Here is a 10,031-nt window from a genome sequence, read left to right on the forward strand (position 1 = left end):
ACACTGATGGTCTCACGAGTCAGTCTGGCATGTCACCAGAATAGGATGCTGGTATCCAAGAATGCTCAGATGCTGTAACACTCCTTCGATGGCAGAGGGTGTAGTCAGATGTTACATATATTCAAAGTGCATTTGTTATCAAAGAATGTATAAATTATACAGCATCGAGATGTGTTTGCTTACAGGCTGTTGCAAAGCAAGGAACCAGAAAGAACCCAATTTAAAAAAAAAAAAAATCAACCCCCAAAGCGCAAAGAAAGAGAAAAATGCACATCACGCAAACAACAGAAATGAGCAGTAACAACAGCATTCTGAACCAAATTGAATCCTTGGATCCAAATCCCCGGAGCAGCTCAGAGCAGGCCCAAAGCCTCGGTATTCAGTTCTTCATATTCGCAGGGCAGTCACTGCAAAGTTCACAGACATGAAGCACAGCATCCGGGGTTAGTCTCACAGCCTTAGCGTTGCAGTTGGAGGAGCCCCCAGTCTATCTGGTCTGGTGTTTAACTTGTCCGAACAGCTGATTGCACCTTGCAATGGGACCCAGGCTCCCCTGCAGTTAATCACTCTGGGCCTAGATTTCACTGCTGAAGAAGCCGTTCTCGACCTCTCCAAATTAGTTTGGTGCCCTGAGCAATCCAACCTTGCCCAACTCTGCACACCCTGTCTTTCCAGTCTATCCGGGCTGGCATTTAGATTGTCCAAACAGTGTATTGTCCCTCGCTGCGCCCTTAGGACATGCCACCCAGCGATTTGCTTCAGGACTAGATTTCACTGCCTAAGAAGCCGTTCTTGATCTCTCCAAATCGGCTCAGCAATTAGAGGGATCCACCCTCGCAATTAGAGGGATCCACCCTCACACCCAGGGCACTGGAACTCCTCTGTCTTGTTTTCTCCTCTACAAATCGTTCACCCCAGCCAGCACAGCTCCAGCTCCAAGTGTATCAATTTTGCAGCGCTGGAGTTCACTTTGCCTTCCATCACCTCTTCATTGTTTGCGGACCACAATTTACTTCAAAAAAGTGTTATCAGTAATGTTTTTAATCAAATTCCTTTGCTTTTGAGCTACCAGTAAGGTGTCACACACCTTCGGCAGCACCATCTTAAACCAGAAGTTATATATAGAAACATAGAAAACCTATAGCACAATACAGGCCCTTTGGCCCACAAAGTTGTGCCGAACATGTCCCTACCTTAGAAATTGCTAGGCTTACCAATAGCCCTCTATTTTACTAAGCTCCATGTACCTATCTAAAAGTTTCTTAAAAGACCCTATCATATCTGCCTCCACCACCATTTCCGGCAGCCCATTCCACACACTCACCACTCTCTGAGTGATCAAACTTACCCCTGACATCTCCTCTGTACCTACTCCCCAGCACCTGTGTCCTCTTGTGGCAACAATTTCAGCCCTGGGAAAAAGCCTCTGACTATCCATACGATCAATGCCTCTCATCATCTTGTTCACCTCTATCAGGTCACCTCTTATCCTCCATCACTCCAAGGAGAAAAGGCTGAGTTCACTCAACCTATTCTCATAAGGCATGCTCCCCAATCCAGGCAACATCTTTGTAAGTCTCTTCTGCACCCTTTCTATGGCTTCCACATCCTTCCTGTAGTGAGGCGACCAAAATTGAGCACAGTACTCCAAGTGGGGTCTGACCAGGGTCCCATATAGCTGCAACATTACCTCTCGGCTCCTAAATTCAATTCCACGATTAATGAAGGCCAATACACCGTACGCCTTCTTAACCACAGAGTCAACCTGCGCAGCTGCTTTGAGTGTCCTATGGACTTGGACCTCAAGATCCCTCTGAACCTCCACACTGCCAAGAGTCTTACCATTAATACTATATTCTGCCATCATATTTGACCTACCAAAATGAACCACTTCACTCTTATTTGGGTTGAACTCCATCTGCCACTTCTCAACCTAGTTTTGCATTCTATCAATGTACCGCTGTAACCTCTATCAGCCCTCCACACTATCCACAACACTTCCAACCTTTGTATCATCAGCAAACTGACTAACCTATCCCACCACTTCCTCATCCAGGTCATTTATAAAAATCACGAAGAGTAAGGATCCCAGAACAGATCCCTGAGGCCGACCTCCATGCAGAATATGACCCGTATACAACCACTCTTTGCCTTCTGTGGGCAAGCCAGTTCTGGATCCACAAAGCAATGTCCCCTTGGATCCCATGCCTCCTGACTTTCTCAATAAGCCTGGCATGGGGTACCTTATCAAATGCCTTGCTGAAATCCATATACACTATATCTACTGCTCTTCCTTCATCAATGTGTTTAGTAGTCACATCCTCAAAAAATTCAATCAGGCTCATAAGGCATGACCTGCCCTTGACAAAGCCATGCTGACTACTTCTAATCATATTATAACTCTCCAAATGTTCATAAATCCTGCCTCTCAGGGTCTTCTCCATCAACTTACCAGCCACTGAAGTAAGACTCACTGGTCTACAATTTCCTGGGCTATCTCTACTCCCTTTCTTGAATAAAGGAACAACATCTGCAATCCTCCAATCCTCTGGAGCCTCTCCTGTCCCCATTGATAATGTAAAGATCATCGCCAGAGGATCAGCAATCTCCTCCCTCGCCTCCCACAGTAGCCTAGGGTACATCTCATCCGGTCCTGGCGACTTATCCAACTTGACACTTTCCAAAAGCTCCAGCACATCCTCTTTCTTAATCTCTACATGCTCAAGCTTTTCAGTCTGCTGCAAGTCATCACTACAATCACCAAGATCCTTTTCCATAGTGAATACCGAAGTAAAGTATTCATTAAGTACCTCTGCTGTTTCCTCCGGTTCCATACACACTTTCCCACTGTCACACTTGATAGGTCCTATTCTTTCACGTCTTATCCTCTGCTCTTCACATACTTGTAGAATGCCTTGGGGTTTTCCTTAATCCTGCCCGCCAAGGCCTTCTCATGGCCCCTTCTGGCTCTCCTAATTTCCTTCTTAAGCTCCTTCCTATTAGCCTTTAATCTTCCAGATCTCTAACATTACCTAGCTCTCTGAACCTTTTGTAAGCTTTTCTTTTCTTCTTGATGAGATTTATTACAGCCTTTGTACACCACGGTTCCTGTACCCTACCATAACTTCCCTATCTCATTGGAACATACCTACGCAGAACTCCACACAAATATCCCCTGAATATTTCCCACATTTCTTCTGTACTTTTCCCTGAGAACATCTGTTTCCAATTTAAGCCTCCAATTTCCAGTCTGATAGCCTCATAATTCCTCTTACTCCAAACAAACGCTTTTCTAACTTGTCTGTTCCTATCTCTGTCCAATGCTTTGTAAAGGAGATAGAATTATGATCACTATCTCCAAAATGCTCTCCCACTGAGAGATCTGGCTCCTGACCAGGTTCATTTCCCAATACCAAATCAAGTACAGCTTCTCCTCTTGTAGGCTTATCTACATATTGTGTCAAGAAACCTTCCTGAACACACCTAACAAACTCTACCCTATCTAAACCCCTTGCTCTAGGGAGATGCCAATCAATATTTGGGAAATTAAAATCTCCCATCACGACAACTCTGTTATTATTACATCTTTCCAGGATATATGCACAACATGGGCCAGATAACAATAACCCCTCAGGCTTTGAATCAGGCCAGTCTCATTTTAGAAGGGGTACCTCCAGCAGTCAGTCATGGGCCTGATATCCACATACCCAGTTACTCCCATTAATGGGATTTGAAGAATTACCACTGTACTATATTGCATTAAATCTAGTCTTGTCCTATAGTAGTTGCAGTAACAGATTCCCATAGCTTCAGAGCAGGAGGTTATGTGGTCCATTGTAGTAAAATTAATACCATCCTTCACAACAGTTGCTTTGGCAAGAGTCATTGCTATGGCCAGTGCAGTCATGTGTTCCCTTAACAGCTCCAGTAGCATACTGTGAACTACGATTCAGAAGTATAGGCAACATTGGCAATGCAATTTCCTGATGTATGGACCTTCTAGAACACTCCCAATAACCTGACCAGTTAGCATGCGGCACATATTCATAAGATGAATTATTAGAGTGTTAAGTGTCACAGGGTAATTCTGTTCTGGTCACTTAAGGTCACAAGCAGTGATGATCAAAAGTTCAATTACTCAGTCCCTGTCATCAAGGATCTCTGGCCCCTGATTCTCTGGTCTTGTGACACCATTGTCGTAAGGTGCGATGTGTGGATCCACATCGGCTTCCCTTGCTCCCTCAGGCAGTATACATAGATAGCAATACTGGATATGGGCCTTCCCACCCGGGCTCAAGGCATTTCTTTCATCGGTAGGATTTCACCAGTACCCAGTGTCCTTGCTGATAGGTCGAACACTCTGCAGCCAGCATGCTCTTCTGAGTTGGAAATACCTGCTGAGGGTTTGTGTTAGTGCTATACAATAATACAACATGCTTTGACTCCTGTTATGGGTGTTTATCTGTTTTACCAAAGAAGGAGGAGTGACTGGCTAGTGCATCAGATGTCCCATTACTATCTCATGGAGGTAGGTGTGTTTGGAGCACATCGTATTGTCATGACAGCCAGTGGAAGTGCCTCTGGCTACTTTAGCTTGGTGTTGTTACACAAATTAAGCTAACGCCTTTTAGGGTCCCATCCTGTCTTTCAGCTGCCTCAGTAGATTTTTGTTGGAAGGGCAGGTAAAATGATGCTTACACTGCAAGGCTTTCGTCACCTCCTATATAAATTTACCCATAAAGTAACGACTATTATCCCTTGAGATTTTGCCAGAAATAAATTCTCGTAATAAAAAATTAAGCAACAGTTACAGCAGCATTTCTGTGGTGGATAAGTGTTTACTCATGGAGATAGCAACTACAATAACAAGTACATAATCACAACTCATACACTTGGGTCATAACATAAAGCCCATTTGGAGATGTACGAATGAATTCTGGAGTAGAGCACAGTAGCAATAGATACCGGTAATGTTTTTCAGGATTATGTCTCGCAAATCATACAGTTGCTGCAATTTTGCTTGCTATGGTCGAGAATTTCTCACTTTCAATTATACCCATCATCCTTTGTAGTCTTGCACATAGTGTGTTTTAGTCCATAAAGTCTTATCAGTATCTGATGCATCACACTGTAATTGTGCTAGTTCATCAAAAGAATTTGGAAAGTATTGACAGCCAAATCATACTTGAGTGCTAAGTGGCCATAAAGTGACCATAAAGATCTGCTGTTGCTGCCTGGCAAAAGGAAGTCATTTGTTCCCTCTAGTTATTTCATCATTCCCATTAGTAGGAGCCACACATCTTGTAACAACAATTGCAATAGGTAATTGAAAGACAGGAAAAGGTTCAGTTAATTTACCATGTTTCACCAGAGTTCCTGAAGAGGTGAGAAACCCACATAGTTTTCATGATTGTCCATTGCCATGTGCTACTGCTAAGGCATGATGTACAAACTAAATGTTTATAGCAGCACCATCTGCAGGCATTTGTTAAGGTAAAAAGCTGCTTCAGCGGAACAGGAGGGACGGTAGCTGTGTTGCCTCAGTTGCTATGAGGTGCACACACCACAGATCTACTAAAAAACTTTCTCAGTATCTAGGAGGAAAAACCAAAGAAAATGACAGATGGGTTTACATCAGGTGGCGTTTTCCAGCAGGCAGAATTAAAATTGTTCAAGTTCTTATGTACTGTTCTGGAACGGATTATTTAAAGTAAACTGTGTAACCTATGATTCTGGTGGTGGTGGAGGCTGAAATTGTTATCAAAGTTGCCTTAGCGCCAAGGGCATGTTCAAGCCCAGTGGCTAGACTGTCTGCAAACAAAACATAAACCACGCAGGCCTTCCTGTCTTTACCCCTACTATGGAGGGTTGTGGATGTTGTTCCCTTATTCAAGGAAGGGAGTAGGGATAGCTCAGGAAATTATAGGCCAGTGAGTCTTACTTCAGTGGTTGATAAGTTGATGGAGAAGATCCTGAGAGGCAGGATTTATGAACATTTGGAGAGACATAATATGATTAGGAATAGTCAGCATAGCTTTGTCAAGGGCAGGTCGTACTTTATGAGACTGATTGAGTTTCTTGAGGATGTGACTAAACACATTGATGAAGGTAGAACCATAGATGTAGTGTATATGGATTTCAGCAAGGCATTTGATAAGGTACCCCATGCAAGACTCATTGAGAAAATAAGGAGGCATGAGATCCAAGGGGACATTGCTTTGTGGATCCAGAACTGGCTTGCCCACAGAAGGCAAAGAGTGGTTGCAGATGGGTCATATTCTGCATGGAAGCCAGTGACCAGTAGTGTACCTCAGGGATCTGTTCTGGGACCCCTACTCTTCCTGTGATTTTTATAAATGACCTGGATGAGGAAGTGGAGGGATGGGTTAGTAAATTTGCTGATGACACAAGGTTGGGTGTGTTGTGGACAGTGTGGAGGGCTGTCAGAGGTTACAACATGACATTGATAGGCTGCAAAACTGGGCTGAGAAGTGGCAGATGGAGTTCAACCCAGATAAGTGTGAGGTGATTCATTTCAAATATGATGGCAGAATATAGCATTAATGGTAAGACTCTTGGCAGTATGGAGGATCAGAGGGATCTTGGGGTCTGAGTCCATAGGACACTCAAAGCTGCTATGCAGGTTGACTCTGTGGTTGAGAAAGCATACGGTGCATTGGCCTTCATCAATCGTGGGATTGAGTTCAAGAGCTGAGAGGTAATGTTACAGCTATATAGGACCCTGGTCAGACCCCACTTGGAGTACTGTGCTCAATTCTGGTCGCCTCACTAGAGGAAGGATGTGGAAACCATAGAAAGGGTGCAGAGGAGATTTACAAGGAGGTTGCCTGGATTGGGGAGCATGCGTTATGAGAATAGGTTGAGTGAACTCAGCCTTTTCTCTTGGAGCGACGGAGGATGAGAGGTGACTTGATAAAGGTGTACAAGATGATGAGAGGCATTGATCGTGTGGATAGTCAGAGGCTTTTCCGCAGGGCTGAAATGGCTAGCACGAGAGGGCATAGTTTTAAGGTGCTTGTAAGTAGGTACAGAGGAGATGTCAGGGGTAAATTTTTTTACGCAGAGAGTGGTGAGTGCGTGGAATGGACTGCCGGCAGCATTGGTGGAGGCGGAAACGATAGGGTCTTTTAAGAGACTCCTGGATGGCTACATGGAGCTTAGAAAAATAGAGGGCTATGGGTAAAGCCTAGGTTGTTCTAAGGTAGGGACATGTTCGGCACAGCTTTGTGGGCCGAAGGGCCTGTATTGTGCTGTAGGCTTTCTATGTTTCTATGTTCCATTTCCATGTCTGTTGAATCAAAGAACTAAAAACCATACATATAGAGTGGCATTGTCTAAATAACTATGCTGTTCAAAATTAAAATCATACCAGTCACATGAACTAAATGTGTATAAAGCAGGTAATATTAAAATTAACTGACTTACCTGGATGACTGGTGGATCACTCAGTCCTGCTGAAGGGTCTCAGCCTGAAATGTTGACTGTTTACTCTTTTCCATCAATGCTGCCTGGCCTGCTGAGTACCTCCAGCATTTTGTGTATGTTACTTCCAGCCCATTACGCCACTGGCATTTAGGGTAGCAATGACGGTCCTCCATTTGTCTGTCCTTTGCCAAAACAAATTTTGGACTTGGTTTTGGTAGTATTCGGGGCCTGCTTCTTCATGCCTCTAGTCACTGCTGTCAGCCATGCAAGACTTGGGTGGAGATCCAGATATGCCATCACGCAGATGTGGAAGGATTCTTCATTGCCATTTCTGTTACAATTTTGTTTGGCCAGTCAGGGTTGTTAGCCCTGAGCTGAAACATTGAATCTGGATGATTAGTGGACTTCTCTTAGTCTGGCCTCCACCCTTTGACCTGCCTGGCATGAGTGACCCTACCAAAAACCAAAGTACAAGGTGCTGACTCCAGCCAGCATAGCTCTCCAGGTCATTAAGGTATGTAAGCCTCCAAACCATGACAAGGTAGTGGTCCTCTTGGAGTCAATCTGGTAATGATTAGCTAAAATTTGGTCACCGTCATTTTAGTTAAATATAAAACAAAACTCTAAATTAAAATAACATTCGAATTGTAGAAGACAGCTGTTACAATACTTTTTAAACAATGTATCATATTGCCCAGAGGCTATAGTGGAGCAGCCTGAGAAGTCTCACACAAGTATTGTCCTCATTTCCTTAACAGTTTTGCTCTTTTGGTGTTGTAATTGCTTTTGGCAATTTTGTAAAACACTCACCATTTTAGTTAGCTTTTCTCATCTCACAGAATTAACAGTATATGTTTTTTCTTTAACCTAGGTTGCAACTTATTTACAATAATATTCATTAAGACAGGGGTCCCCACTTCTGGAGTTAATCCAGGAAACTTTTCAAAATATTACGCATGCGTTCTACACATTCATTAAAATCATTTTCATTTGTATGACATTGTGTATTTTATGCCAATCTACAGTGGGAGGGAAATATTTTTTGTCAAGCTCCTACTAGGTGCATTGAAATCAACATATCACTCAATGCCTCTGCCTCTTGTCTCCCGGAGTGCTATTGGAAGCCTCTGCCTCTGGCAAGGCACCGGCTGGCGCCATCCTCACCGAGTACTCAAGAGGTGCCACATGGTGTGGCCTTTGTCGTAACCATGCCTGGAGGAGGCAGAGGTACAGCAGTTTATAGTCATCCAGTTCTCCCTCAGACACTGGTGTTCATTCACTGAGGTAGACACGATTATACTTTGCGTTTTCTTTCTGCGTCTTTTTAACATCGATAGCTTGTTTGTAAAAGAGAGAGCGAGAGAGAGACGAAGATTAACGGTTGGGCTGTCACTTTAAGGCACTGGAAGTAACTTTGGATTTCTACTGAGTTGGAGATAGCACCAAGCAGCTCTTAAGTTGCTACGGTGACCAAGGGTGTTATTTAATGAACACTGGATGTTATGATTTTCGGCAGGTTGTTGACACTTTCTTCAAGGATTTTTGCCTGCTTGCATTTCTTCACAGAGGGAGGAAGGAGGAGTTATTTGGATGACAGGTGGTACCCAGTATGGTGAGGTAAAATAGGAGGTCAGATGTACAGACCTCAGACACATGAGCATTGTTGTGCCCGCAGGAAAGGTGGGTTTTGGAGGATTGATCAGGCGGATCGATCCATCACTCTTGCAGTGGAAAGAGGAAAAGGGTTGACTGGTGGGGAGTTGTCCATGTGTCCACCCTCGCCTGGAGGATAGCTCCACCACAGATAACCAGTCCCCTTTGCTAAATTCACAGTCGGTGGCTTTTAAAGGATTTGGAAGGACAATGAGAAGATCAATGGCATCAACTCACCTGAAGATTCAAATCTATCTATCTATCTATCTATCTATCTATCCCTCCCTCCTTCCCTCCCCCCCTCTCTCTCTCTCTCTCTCTCCCTCTCTCTCTCTCATCATCGTAAGACTTTATCTTTTTACCCCTAGACTTAAAGAAGTTTGGTTTTTCATACCTATATTTCCACACTTACTGATAGATATATATATATATATATATATATAATCATTGCTAACCTGTTTGATTTATCTACATTTATATTACTGTATTGTGTAGTTACTAATAAATATTATTAGTTTATAGCAATACTGAACTTCAAAGTGTTTTCCATTTCTGCTGGTCTTTTATTCCCGTCACGGGGTAGGTGACACTTTTCTTCCTTTAACTTTTGTTCACTTACTCTGCTCTTTCATAAGACCATAAGGTATAGGAGCAGAGTAAAGTGGTTCGGCCCAATGAGTCTGCTCTGCCATTTCGTGATTGCTGATCCATTTCGCTTGCAACCTCATTGTCCTGCCTCCCCCACCCCCCTCCCACCACCACCACCACCACCCCCACCCCCATAACCTTTCATGCCCTGACTAATCAAGAACCTATCAACCTCCACTTAATATATAATGACCTGGCCTCTACAGTCACCTGTGTCAATGAATTCCATAGATTCAGCACCCTCCATCTAAATAAATTTGTCCTCATCTCTGTTCTAAATGGAC

The sequence above is a fragment of the Mobula birostris genome, chromosome 10 (assembly GCF_030028105.1).
Source record: "Mobula birostris isolate sMobBir1 chromosome 10, sMobBir1.hap1, whole genome shotgun sequence".
NCBI lineage: Eukaryota > Metazoa > Chordata > Chondrichthyes > Myliobatiformes > Myliobatidae > Mobula > Mobula birostris.